Raw genomic sequence first — 21,843 nt, 5'->3', positions numbered from 1 at the left:
TATAGAAAGGAGTTTTTTTAAAAAGAACATGCTGAACCAAAAATTACGTACGCCTTGCATCAGTCTGTCAAAAGCTTAACAACCTGACATCGGCTTTTAGTGATGGCTACCGCATTTTCACAAGAAGTTGCCTCACGGTAGAACCTTTATCAGAAGATAGGCCTACATGCTACACCACCAAGAAGGCGCTCTGTTAGGTTGGCACTCCCTCTAGAGGTGACACGTGGTAAATTAAGGGACACGCGACACACCAGCCACGCGCTATACGGCCATGTTCCAGACCCCCTCTCTCAGTCTTGACCATAACAAGCAGGTTAACTGTGAGATGTAGCCTACGTTTCTGGAAGTCTCCAAAATATGGTTGTACTGACCAGCTTCTCCACCAAGTGCTTCATTTGGTAAGAACATCTTTACTGTCCACTTTAGTGTCCTTTAATAAAATTGAACTATGATTGTAGGCCAATATAAACAACACTGCGAAGGCTAACCTTCACCACATCCTTAACAACTTTTTGTCGCAGTGGTTTGACAGGGGAAACGATGTGAACAACACTAAATCTATTCCAGTAGGAATAAATAATAAGAGAAAAGCAATTTAGAGGCTCCTCATGTCTGTGCTTATCATTCAAAAGTGTAAAAGTGCCCTCTAGTGGATGATTTTAACACCTGCCCCGAGTCGCAACCGAAGAGCATGAACCAATTGGTCTCTTCGCGGTGTTTTCCCGGTCAGCCACACTACTGTGCTAATTGGGGGGCATTTTCCACATAGGAATAGCAGCATAACACCTAGTGTCTAACACAGTTGGAGAACATCTCTTGTTTTCCTCCATTTTACGAGGCTGTTAATTGGCTGTGAGGTTAAAATGACCTCACTGGGCCGCTCACAGCTTTAATAGCGACACCAAGACCCACCAAATTCCTATACACGTGTGCTAAAGAAGGAACAATAAGGAATAGGTAAGAGATAATTGAAATGGTTGGAAAACTAATGGAGCATAGCAGTGTCCTGCGGTGATACTGCTGAAGGAGCTGGGTTGACTATGTACCGTTTACTTTATTGCAAACATGCCCTGAGGATTTCACCTTTATTATTATTACCATTTTCCTCCAAACACTTAGAGCAGAATATATAATAGCACACTAAAGGGGATAATTTTTTTAAAACAATGGGACGATAAATAGCTAGTTTATGTAAATGCATGAATATAGATAAAATGCATTGAAACAAATTATTATTCTTTTGTCTGGGGAGCAATAATCACTCACGGAATAATGCTATCACTACAGTTAGAGTAATGGAGAGCCACAGAAATCCACCGACTGTGTACTCTTCTCTATTGATGGTGAGACGTATTTATTGTGGCTGGTGGAATCATAAGGTGACCAGGCGACCAGCTGACTCCAAGCTGGTCCAGAAAGAGAGCTTCCTCCCTGGTCCACCATGTGTTCCACCCTCCCATTCCTCTATCCATGCCTCTGTCCCCTTGCCACTCCATCTTTCCATCCCTCCCTCCCGTGACTGTCTCCCGTCGTTAGTACCCACAACCCCCTCTGGCACCTAAAAGCTCGCTGGCGGCTCCTAGAGGAAAACAATTACCGGGAAGGCGGAAAGCAACAACAACATGGAAACATCTGCCCGTGCCGGCCGGGGAAGGGGGACGCGATGCCTGGGCCAGTGCGTCTCTGTTGGGTTAAACACAAGAGGCCTGGTTGCCCAGAAGCACGGAACCGGCGACCACATGGGGCCTTCCTCCTGCCTAGCATGGCCCGTACAGTAGTCGCCTGCCCGTCCACCTGCTGGTCTGCCGGTTTGTCTGCCTGTCTGTTGGCAAACGCCAGTCTGGGCGTCTCAACACAGACGAGGGACCGCCTGTTGGAGCAGTTGTTCCATTTGGGTGAATTCCCTTCTGCTTGGAAATACACGGCGCATCACCATGGCTCCTCCGGTTTGAGCCGGGCAGGGAGGGATGGAGGGAGACTGGGAGGGAGGGAGGAAGGAAGGAAGGAAGACAGGGCAGAGGGAGGGAGGCAGGAAGACCGGAAGGAAGGGAGGGAGGCACGAAGACCAGGAGCCGGCAGAGAGGGATATAGGAGGACCAGGAGGGAAGGAAGGAGGGAGACCCTGAGCTGGACAGAGGGAGGAAAGAAGACAGCCAGGGAGGGGTGCCAGCAGGGAGGGAGGCAGGAAGACTGGGAGGGAGACAGGGAGGCCGGCAGGGAGGGAGGCACGCAGAAAGGGAGGGAGGCAGGAAGACAGGGAGGGAGGCACGCAGAAAGGGAGGGAGGCAGGAAGACAGGGAGGGAGACAGGAATACAGGGAGGGAGGCAGGGAGACAGGGAGGGAGACAGGAATACAGGGAGGGAGGCAGGAAGACAGGGAGGGAGACAGGGAGGGAGGCAGGAAGACAGGGCGGGAGACAGGGAGGGAGACAGAGAGACGGGCAGTGAGGGAGGAAGACAGGGAGAGGTAGGAAGTCCGGCATGAGGGAGACAGGGATGGATGATTCCAGATTATTTTGGGATCGATTCGACTCTGATTCCGCATAATGTAATTTGTGTAATCGATTTGATATGATAAATGGATCAGACCAAAATACTCAAACACAGATTGGTACAGATAGGCATTTAAATAAAAATACACAACTTAAAAACACAAAAATGTATTTGATTTCACAGTTTGCAGTCGAGACTCTCGCCTTAGTCAACTCCAATTTCTGTTTTTTTTAGAATCGATTCCTAGAATGGACGCGATGACATCAAAAATGGACTCTTTCAAAGTCGACTCTATAGATTTCATGCTGTTGTGAACAATGATTGATTAATGAATGCACAAATAGCCTGGCAACTTTTGATGAACGACTTTAGTATTTGACATTTTAGAAATGACGGCATGGCAGCATTTTTATAAATGACTGTCAAAATACTAAAATCGGCAGGCTTTTACTTTTAGGAGCCTGGAGTTACAGAGGACCTTTTCAACAGCCGTATATGTTGCCATCTTGTGGCTAATGTGAAATTCACTGCTTTCATTAGCTGCTACAGCACAGCTGTTTTCGGGGTCTGCAAGGCAAGGGGCAGGGTGTTGCAAGCTGTTTTCTTTTCAACCCATTGATGAAAACAGGCTAACTCTTAATTAATGTATTAATGCACTTTTGTAAAAAACGATCAAACCAAAACAAACACATAGCATACATGCTATATATTTTCTAAATAGCATATACATGTGTAAACTAAGGGATATAAATATACAATAGGCTATGTAATTGCACACACTTACTTTTCTATCATCTATCTATATTATTTAATTATTCTGATCTACATATTTAATATAATATTTATATTTATATTATTATATTATTTAAGTCTTTGCCTGATTTCTAACTCATACGGAACACCACATTATCACCGGGAAGCATCCAACTCCTCATTCACCTACGCTACTTCATTTGATGTCACCTGTTCAACAGGAAGGGGTTGGACACCTCCTCCATGCTCGAGCGCCATGGGAACCGGAGGCTTTTGACAAGAGCTCGGTCGAACCACCGGGCGGGAGAGGGATTTGTGAAAGCTCGCGGGGACACGCCCGCTGCGATAACAGCAGTTTGTGTGGCTGGCTGGGTCCTGCGACGAGTAGTCCGCGATGATGACTGATAGTTAAACGGTCTTTGCTGACGCCTCGGCTAGTTTGGATGGAATAACTTCTCTCACGTTAACTGATAACTAAATTAACTGGTTGCTTGCCTTCATCCCGACGGCTTTAGCTTCCCGGCGGCGGTGCAACACCAGCGAGATGTAAAGCAAGTTCACTACCGTATGTTGATATGCTTCTGTCATAAAGAGGAGAGAAGAAGTGAGAGGTATTTTGCAATTATATACAGTCTTGCTGTGTTCGAAAGCTGTCGTAATTTGCTGTTGAAGCATATATATCGTCCTCAAATAATATTGCAAGCAAATTGCAGGTGGGAAATTCGTGCAATTGTCACAAACGCAACTCGTTGAGTTTTTATTTGAAACTACAATGGTACATTTAAATTTAATTTGTTTAGATGTAGGCAATTCACAAAGAGCTCCAGATGTAAATGCATTTGCATAAGCATCCAAGGCTCAATATGATGCAATGCAAGCCAGTGAATGCATACAGGGCAAATCACAAGCGACCTCGAAATATGTATTTATCAACCCTTCACCTATTAACCCAGTTCACCTTTGCTGACCTTTGTTTTTATTTGTGCATGAACTGGATGAAGTGTTTTTCCCTTAACAAAATGCATAGATCCTATTGCAGATGATGACGTCCTGGGAATACAATTGCTAACTTGCGTGCTGTCACTTTGGCTGTCACTAATTATGTGGCTGTGCTGCATAGGTAACAGGCTCTGTTGAGTGTAGGCTACTGCTGTTTACAAGCCTGTTTAATATTCCAAAGCATTGGGATGCTTTGCAATAGGTCCTTGGGGCATGCATTTATTAAATTGCTCATTTCACTTGAGTGAAGAGGCAATCGACCTCATAACTTATTGATGACCTTAGAATGTGGTCATCAATACTTATGAATCCAGTCCAAAACCCTCCTACTGTTCTAGCTTCAGACAGCCACTTTTATTATTGGGTGCTCTGTACATGTTCTTCCATCAGGGTGTTCTTCTTCAGTATGATGCAAATTCAACTTTTAACGGTTAAACAAGCAAAGCTCTGTTGACATGCATCTTTACCGGATTAACTGTCCTAAATCTAAACTCAAGTCTTCCTCTGTCTGCACAGATTCAAGAAACTATTTGAGAACTGTCTTAGGAAAAAACATCCTAATCACAGCCTATTGCTAAAGGGAGAGCACCGTAATAGGCATTTGTTAAAAAAAATTGGCACTGTAGTCTGGTTGTATTCTCCATTTATCTCTCTGTCTCTGTTGCCCTTCTTCCCATGTGACTGTCCAAAATGTAATTCCGCTCTTTCACACACCAATGTGGGCCTGAAATCGCAAGACGCAGATTTGTCTGGAACCTCTCAGTTCCTTTACTAGTTCCAAGGGGCGTGATCAATGGGCGCAGACCAAAAGGCCTCTGGAAGCATTGGATAGACGTATGCTACTACCAATCAGAGCTACGAAATGTGTGCCACATGCGTGGCAGGGATCTAGTTCATTAGCGAAAATGCTTAATGCATAATAGATGAACGGTCGTGATTGGCCCAGGTGGGAAATCTGTTTGAATAGGAGGGGGAACATTCCTCATATGCCAGAGTAAATAAAACATGAGCTTGCAGATACTTGTGGTTCAAAGGCGATACCGTTGGACCCCTATATAAATCCCTCCCTCCAGAATCTTAGCCTCGTAGTACCACAGTACAAGTTAAATTAAGTCATAAGCAGCCCAATGGTTTGACAGGCTTGTTAACGTCACTGTCAAACAGTATCACAGGAAGCAGCTGCTCATCAACCATCCTTCTGTCTACTCAAAACAATTCACAGTACAAAAACAGCTACGACTTCTCTGAATCCCTCGATATGGTAATATTAGCAGGGCTGTCTTTTCTTTGACAAGGCACAAACTTTATTTTACTAACGGGCCCTTGATCCTGTGCCATCCCGCTGTGTATTGTCTTTATATGTAGACTACAAAGCAATAAGCCATATTTTTCCTCTCGCATTCATACGCATTTCATTTATACTGCATCTGGGCATATTTTTGCATATATGCACCTTTTGAGTATGTGCGTGGCAGTGAGCTTGATGTTTGTTTGTCCATGTGACGATTTAAAAGAACAACACCATAATGACTACACCTGCGTCCATCCGCACAAACTCTCCTCCTCTAAGCGCGCTCTCCCTGTCATGCATTCCTCCTTCCCTCACCCTCCCCTCTCCTCCTCTGCAGGCAGTGCTGAGGAGGATGGAAGTGCAGAGTGATGTTCAGCATCTCGAGCCGCGCCCCCCCGCCGCCTCCTCTCCCCCGTCGGGTGCCAATCAGCGGAGTGAGTGTGAGGAGGGACACAGGGACACCGGGGCCTCCGCTGACATCCACAGCGAAGACACTCCAGCCAGCCAGAGAGACGAGAAGAAAGTAAGACCGGCTGCTCGTCGCTGCATGTCCCCCATGGGTCCGCAGGTGTGTGTGAGTGCTATGTGTATGTGTGTGGTGTTCCCTATAGCAGACCCCTATGCATCTGAAGGGGTTGTGTGTGTGTGTGTGTGTGTGTGTGTGTGTGTGTGTGTGTGTGTGTCTCCACGCTGCGTCGACATCCTGATGCCCTCCCAATACCTTATTTTGATGCGTTTCGTGATTTCCAGAGCAAAAATACTTTTAATATTTGTATTTTAACACTTTTCTTAAATTTTCCTTGGTGTATCAACCAAAAGCCTTAAGGTCCTGATGTACTGAAAACAACAGAAAAACTGGTGTGCTCACGCTTTCAAACTGGCTGGAAGAAAGGGCCGCGTTGGGCTCCTCTCGCCGCAGTGTGCCCAGAGTGCTCAGTCGGAATAGTCAAACTTTGATTTGAGAGCGTCCCGCTGCCTTTGTTTTAGGATGAATCCGTTGGAAGCAAGACTTGTGAGGGATTATGCGTATTTGTGTGACAGCCCAAGGAAAGGCTTCAATACCGACAAGGTGAAAGTAGACAACTCCTGCCTTCCTGAACCACCCCACACATAGCAGTGACTGTAGCGTACCCTGTGGAAATAGGGTACGCGGCTATCTTCGACAGCGGTTCAACAGCCTATGCGAACACTGCAGTTTAAATCGAGATTCTTTCTGGTTCTAGTAAGGATTCTCACTCAGCATATTTGCCCTTAGTGAAGGGCGTGTTGCTTTGGCTTGATGACAACAGATATTTTGAATGTCATTCAACTGTTGTCCTTACATCTTTTCGTGTCACTGAATGGACCCACGCAAAAACAGTGGCAGGTCTTTGATCTTTAGTCCTGAAGGGGAATGTGGCGCTCTGTTATGTTGCAAGGGCAACAGTTATAGATGCAAGTGCACAGTTGTCGGGAGCACAGTTGGGAGCTGTGCATTTCAATTGGTGCTCATAGTTGCCAGCAACCGGCACTCTGTAAGCTTGTGCATGCTGTTGCTCGTATGTTTGTGACTCTCAAACACGCCCGCCCTCTAGAGCCCTCCTCTCTAGCACTCGTCCATCTCCAATACGTCAGTCATGCCTGTTGGGTTAGAGCTTGAGAGATATCCTAGGAGAGGCCGTATATAGGTGTCCCAGCACAGCCCGGGTAGGGATTAATGCTACTGCAAACATTACCTATAAAGGGATGAAAAGGAAACTATTACCGGTTATCTCTGACCTGGCCTTGTGTTTCATGCAAGCGAGTGCACATGCAAATCCTGACTTGAATAGATATTAAGCTTAATTTAGGTGTCCATACTTACTCAAACGTTATCTTTCTAATTATGTGTTATGTTGTACTATCTGACAGGAGAAAGGCTATAAAAGATGATTTGGGCCATTGGATTTAAAATACAAGACCAGGATTTTAGTGTGTGCAGAAGTGAATACGTTCACTTGCATGTGTATGTGTGTGTGGGTGTTTATGTGTGTGAGCGAGTGCAGGCAGATGCCTTTTGTAAGTGCGCATTTGGTTCGCTCAATTCAGCAGAGGACACCTCTGTCACTATATACACAGGGTGGCCCGCAGAACGGAGCCGTTGCTCAGCTGGGTAGCTGGCGGCGCACGGGGCTGGCTACGTGGGCCGGTGCATTATCGATTTGTTTAGAGAGTTTATTCATCAGACTGTCATTGCTGGAAGCGAACCCAATGTAATACCCCTTGTTAAAAGGTTTGCCGCCTCTGGGCCGTCCGCCTGTTTATTAGCTATCTATCATACTGGGAGAGAAGGAACACATAGACTCCTGGCTGTCTCGCTGTGCGGTGGTGGGGGCGGGGGGGGAGTAACCAAGACGCTTGAACCCGACCACACAGAGCGCACCCAACTCTGTTTATCGCATTTGACTTTTCTGATGGCTGAATTTAGGAGACGGAAATGAAAATGCTTCTCACCACAGTCAGTGGAGTCGGATAGTGTTAGGGTGGTGTTATCCTTTTAAAGATAGAAAACTTTAAGATAAGATTAGACCACTTGCAGTTTAAGATACTGGTCTAGGTTCCTTAACAACCATGGTGCACTTGAAGGAGATCACTTAACACCAATTTGCTCCAGTTGAACACTTAAGGAGCCATGTGTATGCTGGGCAAATGTAGAAAATAAAACTGAAGGGCCTAGTGGCTAATACTCAGAGATGGAGAGAGGGAGAGTGCAACATGAGGTAAAAACTATTGGATTATTTATTTTTGATGTTTTTAGTCATTATTTCTCGTAAGATATTTTCGGTAGCCAAAATCATTAGTGATGTGGATATGATGACTAAGTTTGGCAAGGAATTTAGGGTTCTTAAGACACGTAGAGAACAGATTGTACGTACTAGTTTGACGATCCCTGGCAGGAATTATGTGCAATATCAGCAAATTAAATTTCAGATGGCAACTTTATATTGTTCTACTTCTGAATTATAGCCAAAGAATCTGTGAACTGTCATATCAAATGGTCCAAATTTGATAAACCCTCTGTTGTGTCGAAAATGGACTCTGCGTCCTCTAATAAAAAAAGAAGACTGCAAGCGCTTCTCAGTGCCCTTCACGCCCAGCTAGGTCACCCTGGACAATCATCTTGGAGTTTAGCTCAATGAGATTCGGCTTCCCTGTTGTTGTCAGCCTGAAGTGCTACACAAGAACAATGGCTGCTAAATGAATACCAATCTAAGAATCAAGTGAGGTCTGTAACCTCAGCCAAGTCTGACTAAGTGGATAGAATGACTGATTTTCTTTGAGCCAGAATACACTTAAGAGTAAATTTTACAGCGGAAGGCAAACATGAAACAGCGCTCACAGAGTACTGCTACTTAGTGGCCCTCATTTATTTCATGCAATGAAGTATTGGCAAATAGTTTGATGGCTGTGATTATGAAAGTATTACGTGATCAGTATTACCAATTCTAAACCACTATTCAATCACTAATTCAAGTGCAGAGTTCCAGTGTAAATTTCCGTCTTTGTTGAAGAATTAAGTATAGATGTTTATATACATGCAGCACAGAAGTTTGCTAGAAGGTTAATGGTGCGTTTATTTATGCAGTATTGCCGTTACTGAGCCACCATTTTCGGAGTTGACTCCTATAGTATGAACAAATCCAAATCACAGATGAGGATTACAATATCTGCGGCAGCTACAGAAGATGGTAAAGACCAGTTCAGGATGCAATACTGTAGGAGTGTGTGGATGATGGCTGGTTTAAGCTGCCTCTGGGGCTGGGTGAGGCTGCACACTTGTTTTTGAACAATCAATGTGCAACAGGTTAAACCAGTGAGTGTGTGTGCGGTAAAGGTGATGGGGAAGAGGGATGTGGCAGAAGTTATTTTCTCAGGAGACTTTCTTGATGGTACCTGCAGGGATAAAGCAGGCAACTAGCAATGCAAATACAAATGTGTATTGATCCTAAACTTTATTGGGATTTAAATGCAGTAACAGACGTGAATATACTTTAATGTAATATGTTGGGAATAGTCACATTTTGAAATGTGCTGACAGCCGCTCTAGCAACTTAAACTGAGCATGGGACCACAACACATCGTGATGTTATCCACATAGTCCAAAGGTTGAGAAATATAAATACAAAACTCTAAACAAAAGTACTCAAGCTATATCTGCCTCTTGGAATACTCTTTCGCCGGGATGCAAACAAGTTCCTGTAATGTCCCGCTTGCGGCTCACTTCCTGCGGATTGCACCATGGACGTTGTAGTGAATTGACAATATTATACAAGTAAAATCTGTGGTTTATTCTGAGTTGTTGTTTTTTTTGGAAACAATTTGAAAGGTTCATTCACTAGGATAACACTATGAGTTAATAAAAATGGTGCTGTGCTGGTGGAACGTCTCTTTAAGATTCGACCTTGAGTTTTATATATTAGGCTACCCTTGGCCCCTGGCCCTCACCCTGACCTGTGTTTTCCATCAATAGCTCTCCACCACTAATTGAAGTACCTGAACTCCAGACCCATCACCCCCAGGGATTCACATTCTGATCCATCCCGCGCCCACGCCGCATAGGCCGAGCTCATTATTGAGCCATGATTGGCTATGCAGAAATCTAGCAGATTGGTGACACCCACTGGCCTGTAAATGCTGATTTGAGAAATATTTCTCTAATTGGTGTCATGGCGGACCGTTGACCTCAAACTCATTAACGGCAGCGGAAGCCCGAAGAAGATAGAGGTATGCAAGAAGTCTCATTGCTCACCTAGGAGTAATAATGCTGATCTGAGCACTTTGTTTAATCACTGTCCTCTATTTTAAGGATGTGTTTGGTTTGTGCTTACGTGAGGGCATGAGTTAGCTAATGGCTTTAGGACTGCATAGCTTCTTGCACGCATCTCCACGACTGTCCATGTTTCTAGAAAGGTGGTGTTGTATTCCTTAGCCTATTAAGAGTGAATCCATAAGCTATCAAGGATAGTATCTGAGCTTAATCCTTACACCAGGAATCATGTCTGTGTTGTATTTGATTTATACAGACGTAAACCTAGATTGCAGCAAAATAGGGGCTAGCTTTTATGTCTTTAAATGAAAATGCCTTGCATTCTTTTCAATTAGCTTTTTAGAAGTGACTTGAGTTTTTCAGATGGATTTGGAAATTGTTTGGCAGACTTACACTGAATCTGAGTGAGGTCTGCGTGTTTGCACGGTGATGTAGTCCAGTGTGTGTGTGAATTGAAGTTGCTGAGTGTGTAACTTTGCTGACCTTATGCAACATCTCTGTCCAGATGTTTTTAGGAGAGACTGGGCCTAATGACTTCTGCAAATGCTTGCCCTGGGTTCTCCATCATGTTGGCTGTAATAATTATAAAAAGCAGATGGCCTCCACCTTGTCGGGAAATTTGGCTACCGTCAGGAGTCTTCTTTATGGTGGGTGAAAGGCGTCGATGGAACTGCATATCCACAACGCTTTTCAGATGAAAAAAACAAACAAAAGCACATTGATGGTAAACATAAACACAAAAGCCATTACAAAACTTCAGCCTCAACTCAAATGCAAAAGTTGAGAAAACATGCAAATGTAAAAAAAACACAAAGGCGGACGCCAGAATAAAACTGATGTTAAAAATGAAACGGACTGACTATTATTGTCGGCTGACTATTATTGCCTATACTTGCGGAAGAAGAAGTTTCTTTCCCGTTTGAGAAGTTTTATTAGAGATTGCAATGAAGAGCTCTTTTGTCGCATTTGGGAATTCAACCTCCACTCTGAAACGGTGTTCTGCAATTAGTGTGGCAAGAACATCCAGTTATTGTATGATGCCGATAAGCCTGGTACAAGTGAAGGTAACATTACAAAGATTATACAATTTCTTTTTAACTCTATTCCGTTGTTTCTCATCAAAATGATTTCCGGGAATTTTCTAGATTTATTTTTTATTAATTACTGTGCGTTCTATTACCATGAAAATGGTAAACGCTTGTATGCTAATAAAAGTAATCCACTCCAAATCTGGGTTGCTAGTCAGAATATTTATGGATCATTTGGCTCAGTTTCTTTTTTTTCAATATCACAGCTGTGAACGGGTAACATTTATCATTTCTTCTTTTGCTGCATTTCATGCACATTTTTCCACAATATATGTTCCCCGTTTGTAAAATGTGTGCGCTTGGGGATGACATACATGACTTTACCATCCGGAGTGGCTGGAGTGGAAGGCCTGGGCAACCTAAGAGCCGCTCCAAAACCCCTCCATCCACAGCTTCACAAAGATACCTCACTCCTATAGAAGTGACACACACACACACACACACACACACACACACACACACACACACACACACACACACACACACACACACACACACACACACACACACACACACACACACACACTTACCTCACTCCTCTCATACAGGAAAAATATCAGTGACACGCACACACACAAGCACACACACACACACACACACACACACACACACACACACACACACAGATTACCTATCTGATAGCTAACAGGCCAGAATAATTACCTTTGGCTTCCTTGTCCACCCACACTGTGGCTTTGAAGTAGCACCCATCCTCGGTGCTGCCTCAGCTCTAATAAGCCTCGGCGCCATCGATCCCACGGCCCTCCTCCACGTATGGATATGAATGGTGGGGGGCAGGGGGGCGTGGGATGGGAGCTTGAGGCCAGGGGTCTTCATCCTGGGGGTGAGGGGTTAATCAGCTGCATACTCCCACCTGAAGCCTCCCAACCCCCACCCGCCATAGACTTCCACCAAGGCACAGGATAATCAATCTGACTGCATGCTGGATCATGCCGACATCACAATGCTTAAATGATGCTAATATGCATATATCATTTCAAATTACACTGTCTTGCTCAGAGGATGAGCGTGTCTGCTATTTCCAGCATACCTAACAGCTAGGGCTGGTATTAAAGAGTAAAAGAGAAGTATTAGACTAATGCCTACGATAGCCTTGAGCACTGAATGATAACTAAACGATTTCCTTTGATAATGTCGAAGGAACAGCAAGGGCATCAAAAGGTCTTCTTTTGTGTAAATGAGAGATATTTAACAAGGATTCTCCATCCAGCCGTGCAGTGGAGTTAAATGACCCATAATTGGGAGTTTACCAGTCTCAGATCCACCGAGATATCTCTATCCTTTGACAGCATGAAATGTTCTCTTCCACGGTGCCAGACTATTTTCCGTAAAAGAAAATATATTTGTAGCCAATGGCTTTGCAGATCGCTGAGACGCAAAAATGAGTCAAAAGCAATTTGGATGACAATGCCAGGGAGATGTCTCTTTCACAGTCATACCATCTTCAATTTTATTCCACGGTATTTTTTTTGGGTTCATATTTTACCAGCAGCAGATTGAGCAAACAAACAGAAGATTAACACATTTGTAAAAAACTAATTAAAATAGGATGCATAAAGCCCTTGTTTTACATAATGGCTTTTTTCTGGCAGGGTCATATTTTGCCGTAATGATGTCATTGCGCCTGTGCTGCTCCATGCATTCATTCACTCCTCGTCCCAGAATGTGTTGCAGTGGACTGACAAGGACGGGCCATGCTTGGCCTGCACAGAGCTGGAGGTAATGGGGTTAGTGTATGGTTTACTGATCGTGATCACGCCTTAGGCCATGATCTGTATTAAGGATGGATAAACAGATTAACGCCATGGCAAAAGGGCAAATTACTTTTAGAAAGCCTTCACTCCATTTTTTTGGGACAGTCGAGATCTGTAATGGATATCTACAGTAATATAATGGTTTCTGTGTGCAGTGTACGTTTTATTCAAGCACTACATTTTTGGCAACTTTTTTGTCAAGCAATTCTAAATGTAGGCGTTTAAATGTCGTTGTGGTAAACTGTGATAAACAATTACCATGGTATTTGTAGACAGATTATTTCCGTTCCCGGGGGCTATTTTAGTGCACATCTTCATTTTGTCATATAAAAGGCAATGGGAGGATCAAGCATGCCAACGGCACTTCTTCGAGTTGCCTCTTTCCTCCTCTCTTTCATTTGCCTACTCTGTCATTGGTCCACATTACTTTACTTTGCTCCCTCTAAGAATATCATAGGCAAATTCAAAACGGGCACATTGTCAATTTGATTGAGATGCACATGCATAAACAGGTGACACACACACACACACACACACACACACACAAACACCTAAACACACACACACACACACAAACACACACTCATGCCCTTGCTCACGCACACACACACACACGCGCAGACTGCCAGCGGACCACTGCAGACCTTATTAGCCGCTGTCACAACATATTTATCCCTCCTATATTTCTGCACAGCGTTTCAGGCAAAAGGTGGCCCTCAGCTGCAGGGGCCGGCGTCTCCCCTCACGGTTTTCCGGCCTCCCTAATGGAGAGCGATGGCAGCCGGGGCCGGAGCCACCTTCAGTACACGTAGCCCCCGTCCAGGCGTGGGCGAGGTCTGCCCTCTGAACAGCCTGGCTGTCAGCTCGCCTTACAGGGCCGGCCTCCCCGCTGAGAGCGAGTTACAGGGGATCAGGACTCACGGGAGTGTGTGGCTCGGCGGTGAGTCACAGCGCTGGTGACACTTTGCTTTGATGGGATCACCTGCCGGCTCCTAATCCCCCCCACCCCCGCCCTGTAAACAGCACTACCACCACCGTCCACAACCACCCCCTATGTCATCGCTTACATCCGTTCGCCCCGCACCGCCCACATGTCCACCAGCCCACCTCTTTTCTCCACATCACCTCCCCTTTAATATGAACACAAGCCCCCCCATCTCCACAGTGGCACCCTGCACTGTCCACACCACCCCCCACCCTGCACTGTCCACACCACCCCCCACCCTGCACTGTCCACACCACCCCCCACCCTGCACTGTCCACACCACCCCCCACCCTGCACTGTCCACACCACCCCCCACCCTGCACTGTCCACACCACCCCCATCCGTACCTTTCACTGGCAACACCACCACCCCCTGCAGCCTTCGCTTTCAACACCATCCCCCCCCAACCCTTCGCTGTCCACCCCCCTGTTCCCGCACTGTAAACACCACCCCCGACCCCCCCCCCACCCCTGCAAACCCTGCACTTTCCACATCAACCCCCACACCAACACCCTGAAAAGGCCACACCACCCTCCATCCACATCCTGCACTGTCCGCACGATCCAGCGAGCTGGTTGCTTTTGACAGCTCGTAATCCACACTTGTGTTTACTGTAGTTGCGTTTTCCTGGGTTGTTGAGCAGTTGGCACTCAGCTCTGAGCCTTGGCAGGCTTGTGTGTGTGTGTGTGTGTTTACGTGTGTGTATATAAGTTTGTGCGTGCATGCGTGTGTGTGTGTGTGTGTGGCCTGCACGCTAGGTCACTTGCATCTGATTTGGCATGCCGCTGCGGAGATCTCACGTTGTGATGACTGAGCAGTCAACAGAAAGGTCAAAAAACACTGGAGGACAGTCGCTCCCAAGCAACTGCCAACGTCGTGTGCCTCCAGCCGCTAGCAGCACATTCCTTTTTCATCATCCCACCTAAAGGAAGAAGGTTGAATGTCACACTGAGGAAATATGTTAAACAGTCTCATTTGGGACGGATGTTGTACCTCGTGATTTAGCTGATCACGCTGGATTTAAAGGTCATACAACTACTGTAGTATACAACTCTGATTTTTTTTAAAATTGTTATATATATAACTCTTCTCTCTGCCTCAAAAGGAATGGTAGTGATTAACGACTTGTTTTGATTTGCTGCACATTACCATTTTCTTCCCAGCATTATAGTAATCCTCTACATCGGGTGACCATGTGAGAGCTAATACCCCTCCTCTGACCCACCCAACCTCATTAATTACAGTAGCCCTTCTGATATTGTGTCATCTGCACACTTAGCTATTGGAAATATCTTGCAAACAAAGGAACCTAGATATTGACATCAGACTTAGCCTGCAATCATGCTCAGAGCCAGAATGTGAAGGCGTTCACAAGCTGCTATGAGCTGGAGGTAGTGTAAGAACACACCTGTTGTTGTTTGTTAGCTAACACACATTTTCATGTACTAAATGTCAAGTGGCCTGCTTAAGATTTGTGTACGTTTTTGAGGAGCAGCCATAATGTTGGCACCCTTCAGCTCAGGGCTGGCGTTCGCCGACGCGAGAGGCTGACCTCAGCTCTGTTCCCTCTTCGTCAACAGATGCTGTGGTGCTTATTCTCGACGCGTACGCTCAAATATTTACATCGAGACAATCTGTTTCCATTCAGATATGCAGTTCGATTGAGTACAATCAAGCCCTCCATCCCTCAATATTGTCGTGTGTTTAAATTAGACTTGGCGGCCGATCTTGCTGAACATCTTGATGAGGCCGGTTGATACAGTAAGAACGGTGCGAGAGAGTGCTTTCACACCGCTCTATGCAAACTCATCTCCATGGAAAACGTCTGAAATAGAGCCCAGAAACTGCAAAGCGTGCAACTTATTCATCTGTTCGTTCATATAGCTCAGGTGCTGAACGTAAAAACAATCTTCAATCGGACTAGTTTCCAGGGCCGTAACGATAAAATTGCATAACTGCCAGTTAACACAGAGAGAGACTTTTTACTGGCCTTCATATTTTATGATAGTATAACATATTATATATGTATTTTTCTCTGATACGTAAGGAAAAAGTTGGCTGTTTCATTCTTAATTTCTTGTTATTTGTATGATTTACTTAACTGGCCCAATCATTTGTATTCACATGAAACAGCAAGACATCAAGAGTTCCATCAACTTTTTACACAAAACAACCCTTTTTTCAGAAAGCAGACCGGATCATAGTCCCAGAATCCAAACAGCAAGAAAAAGTACTCAATTATTATAATAAGGATTCCTGTTGGTTTGTATTTCCAGCCCCATAACCCTGCGTGTACCATATGGTATGGTTTCAATGCTCGGCGTGGTGCCTCTTCTTCCGCCTCTAGGCTGCGAGCTAAATGCTAATAGTTGGTTGGCGTACACACCGGGGTGCCATTAGGGCAGAACACCACCTCTGCTGTGATAACGACAAGTAACGCCTCGGTCACGTCGCCGCAGCCGTATATACACCTATATTATTCACACCTTGTTAGGCGGCACCGCCGCCCCTATTATCCGTAGCAGCTAGGCTGTGACGGCTGCTCGCTCATTAGCACCGCTGATAAAGATAGAAGCTGATTACCGGACTAGATGGTAAGACACTGGAGGTCTTATTGAAGCTAAGAAAGAAAAAAGCGCGGCAGGGGAGGAGTCGTGCTGAGCTAGGCTGTGCGGCACCGTTGTTTCTTCAAAGAGATAATAGAGCGGTATAAAAAAAAAACATTATCAAAGGCTGGCGTGGTGCGTGTATGTGGGTCAGCAAACTTTATCCCTGTAATGCTGTGAAAATGAAACGGTAATTGACGGTTCCATCCCCATTGCTAATTGGTGAATTGGAAATGTTTTTGCTTGTGAGTGTGTGTGAGTGTGTGTGTGTGTGTGTGTGTGTGTGTGTGTTTCTAGCATGTGTGATTGAGTTAATTATTTAAACCACCATTACACTTAAAAAGGCATTACTGCTGTTCTTTTATGAAGGCTTTAATCAGTGCACGACTGGGAGTGTGTGGTAATTAAGATATTTCTGTGTTATTAAGTATTATTAGTCAGCTTGTTGTATGAATTGTTGCTATTGAAACACATAGTTGACTGGTCTCCGGTGCTTTGTTCGCTTTACGATATTAGGGCAGAGAGCCTTACGGCGCGTAATTAGAGCGTATATGTCAGTAATCCACTTCATGAGGGATTTACATTTAGAAACGTTTCATCATTCACCACTCATGCCTTTACGCTCAAGTTCATTTGCATATCATGCAGCAGTCCAGGAAGCAGGCCGCCTGCAGACCCATGCCATGCTTTACCTTCTGTTCTCCACTCTATGGCTTGGTCCTCCTTTGCAATGGCGGCATGTAGTACCCGCCGGGCGTTTCCTACTTAATTTTGCCCTCTTTGTTTATTTATACGATACCCTCATTCCCTGTGCTCCTGCCTTGCTGACCCCCCATGGCTTAGCCATAGCCCTCGGTCAGGGGATTTGAGTAAGACTGATAATGGTGGTAATCACTGTGCTTAGGAGACCTCAACGTCCTAGAGAGGGAGAGAGAGAGAGAGGGGGGGGGAGGGGGAGAGGGAGGGAGAGAGAGAGAGAAAGAGGGAGAGAGAGGGGGAGGGGGAGAGAGAGGGAGAGAAAGAGGGGGAGAGAGGGGGAGGGGGAGAGGGAGGGAGAGAGAGAGAGAAAGAGGGGGAGAGAGGGTGAGAAAGAGGGAGAGAGGGAGAGAGAGGGGGAGGGGGAGAGAGAGAGAGGGGGAGAGAGAGGGGGAGGGAGAGGGGGAGTGGGAGGAAGGGAGAGACAGAGAGATTGTCCCTTCTCTTTAGATATGAAGTAAGCTATTTTTAGGTTCTGGGTCTGGGGGGGGGGGGGCAGTTGGATCAATGTCTCTGTTGTTTTTAATCTCTGGCTCTAGATTCCTTTTGGACCGTATAGTGTGGCAGTGAGCCTCTGTGCACTTGAATGGACCCCAAGGTCACCGTAGACGCTGTGATGCTGATATGATGTAAAACACATGTGCACCTGTTAAAATGCATGAATAGAAGACGGGGATTACTTTGTACTCTGAACACCAGCACTGTATTTCTATTTTCTGCTGCTTGGATGTCAGGTACAATACGTCACGTTATATTGCATTACTTTCTATCACATTACATCATTGAGCGGAGGCTTTCATCCAATGAGTGACGACTTACAAAAATACACATTTCCCGGTCGTAGTTAAACCCCAAATCCGCTCAGAAGAGGCAGACCCAGAGCAGCGGGAAGCCCAAGGTAGGCTACGGGCCCCATCCTCCGTCTTGTAATGGGTTTCATGCGTGCACTTCTGTGGTCAGCAGCTCTCCTGGCACTGCAAATATCAAACCGTTTACTTGAATACTCCACAGCTAAGGGGAATAGTTTCATGTGGGGAGTGACTAACCTCCAAATGTTAATCAATGACATGCGCTACGAGACATGTACGTTCAGCCTCTGGAGCGGATAAACACTCGGACATTGGAGAAGGACATGGATTGGTATTGCATGCTTTGTGTGGGATGCAGGAGGCTAGGTGACTGGCCGAGGGTAAGCAAATCTAATTTGCAAAATGCCCTCTTCCTCTCTCCAAAAAATAATAAGCTCTCTCGATCGGCAGCTGCAGAGCCAGAGGCTTCAGCTATTCTCTCTTTGTCTATTTTTCTCTCTCTGTCTCTCTGTTCCTCTTTCTCTCTGTCTCTCTTTCTCTCTCTCATTTTCTCTCAATCTCTTTCAATCTCTCTTTCTCTCTCACAACACACACACACACACACACACACACACAGACACACACACACACACACACACACACACACACACACACACACACACACACACACACACACACACACCTGTGGCCTTACAGTACGACACATGTTCTACGGTGACACAGCAAAGTACATCCTGTTATGTCACCGACTGGTAATCCTCCGCCATGACCCCGAAACCTAAAGTCACATCGCAATCAAACCTCCACGGCCGGAGGATCACGGTGATCCAGTACTAAACGACCAGAAATACCCAGCAGGGCCCAGTACACATTACCGCCCGGGGTTTACTTCAGGTGGTTGCCTTCGCGGTGAATCAGTGTCAGCCATCACTCAGGGTTACAGTGTGTTATGGTTGGATAGAAAGCAGGCCTTCAGGTCACTGTGGCTAATGTTCTGCACAAGGGATGTTTCGCCTGCTGCTAACCTCTTGCTCTCCCTGTTGTTCTCTCTCACTCTCTCTCCCTCTCCGTCTCCGTCTCCGTCTCTGTCTCTATCTCTCTCTCTCGCTCTCTCTCTTGTCTCTGTCTCTGTCTCTCTCTCTCTCTCTCTCTCTCTCTCTCTCTCTCTCTCTCTCTCTCTCTCTCTCTCTCTCTCTCTCTCTCCTCTCTCTCTCTCTCTCTCCCTCCCTCTCTGTCTCTGTCTGTCTAACTTGCATGCAGGCTCACAATCAGTGTTTGTATGTCAGGGGGCTTGGGGGCATAAGTCTCCTAATGTCCTTCAAATGTCTTTTACTTCCTAATCTTCTTCTCTACAATCCCAAATATTGCTTTGGTGCGATTCCAACCTTCCTCAGCCCTTTCTTATTTTTGGCACAAGACAAGTCCCCCAAGGAGGAATCCCGACGGGAAACCAAAAATGAACTATTTCCAGTGCAATCACTGAGAAGAAAGCCACTCATCATAAATAAACCAATCTATGTGCCTCTGGATTCTAGATGAGGAAGAGAATAGGGAAGATGTTGTACAATGCAGTGGCATTGGAAAAACCAAATGGCTAAACTCACACAGAGAAGAAAATGCAATGACGGGAGTATCAAAGGACCGGTGGACAATAATAAAAATAGAAAACAGTCCTTTTATTGAAGTGCAAAGTGAATCGAGACCTCCAGAGGTGCCTTTTCCTGCCTTAACAAGGAATAGTTCTGGTGCAGGCCGTCATAGCTGAGACATGAAGCTTTCTAATCAAAACTCTGACACACAACCTGAGCGAACGCAAGATAATGCTCTTTGTTGTTGTTGTTCGTGCCGCATAATAGGCATCGGCGCATGGTGAATACCTCATTCGGAAATTAACAAACACTGGTTTCCAGACGAATAGCAGATGCATTGGAATTGTGAGAAAAGAGGCAGAGAGTGGGCAGTAACTTGCACTCACTGAAGTTTTGCAGGGTTTGTTGATCGATAGCCACTCTCTCCAGGATTCCTGCATTCGCTCCCTAATGCTAATGAATGAAGTCCAATATATGTACCGTTGATATTCACCTACTGCTTCATGTGCGCTCCAAAGGCCCTGTTTTGGGCTCCATCTCGTGCATTGTTGTGCATATATGTGTGTTTGGATGTGGGTTTGTGTGTGTGTGTGAGTGGGTTTGTGTGTGTGTGTGTGTGAGTGGGTTTGTGTGTGTGTGCGTTGCATTGCTTTTGTCTGTGCGCATGCGTATGCAGGGGTTAGGTATGTGTTAATTATTGATGATGAGCCAATTAATTTTTGAATGTTGTTGTCAGTCACCTGTCATCTTTGCAGTCAGGCTTTTAGCACAACTGCTTTGAGACATTTTGAAGGGATTAGTCTTCTCCTTGCTTAAAGGGATTTTCTGTTGAAACAAATACACAATGTCATGTATATCAAAGCTCGAAGCCTGTATTGGTTAAGTCTAGCATTGAAGGAATTAAACTATTCAATTTGATGTGGAAAATAAGTAATTAGATTAGGAAACATAGAAAGCTGCAGATGGAATTAATTGCATCCATGGCACATTTCAACGATGCTGTCTGCGGTTGGATATTTGTGTCTTAAGAATCTAATCCGAACGATATGTCATTAATTCAGTTTGAGAATATTTGAGTAAAGTTGATTTCATGCTTATTGGAACCATCCACTGCATAGCACAACAATTGAAGGGTATTATTAAAGGGACACATGATGCCAATTAATACTTATTATACCTAAGGTACTCCAGTGCGCTCCTTATGGTGTTGATCTCCATTTCTAAACACACACACACACACAGACACACACAGACACACACACACACATTCTCATCACACACTCTCAAACAAACACACACACAAAGACTCTCCAACACACACACATACACACGCCCACACATCTCCGCCCTTCCGGTTGATGTGAAAGGTGTGCCAGAGGGTGACACCCAGCAGGGTGACACCCGGCAAGGTGTCTGGCTGGGTCTGTGTCAGTCTCCTGGCCTAATCCTGCAGTCTAGATGGAGAAGATTAGAGTGGAGAGCCGTGACCCCAACGACCTCGGGGGTGTGACCTCTCCGTGTCCTCAGTTGCCTTGTGCTTTAGTCGTGGAGCACGCATGTACTTTTGTTATCCATTAAACCTAGTCCCTAATGCAAACATTGTTTTGCATGAACAAGAGTCACAAAGCTTACACAAAGGTCATTTAGTACAGCATTGCGTTTGAGTTTCAGATATTATTCATTGTAGTCCCAGCCTCATTATATTAATATAATGAGGAGGGAATCTTCATTATATTAACTATTGGTTGAATTGGGTTTTAAATGTCACCCAAACATTTAACCTTAAACAATATACTGCTGTGGCGGGACGGAAGTTTCTTCCTCTGATGTCGAAATTGAAAGGAGTAAATAGAGTGCAAATAAAGTCAGATACAACGTTAAACTAAGAGGATTACCTTTCCTCACAGTGTGAA

Source organism: Pollachius pollachius (assembly GCF_949987615.1).
Source record: "Pollachius pollachius genome assembly, chromosome: 13".
NCBI classification, from domain to species: domain Eukaryota; kingdom Metazoa; phylum Chordata; class Actinopteri; order Gadiformes; family Gadidae; genus Pollachius; species Pollachius pollachius.
The sequence above is the reverse complement of the archived record's forward strand: the minus strand, read 5'-3'. Positions refer to the sequence as shown.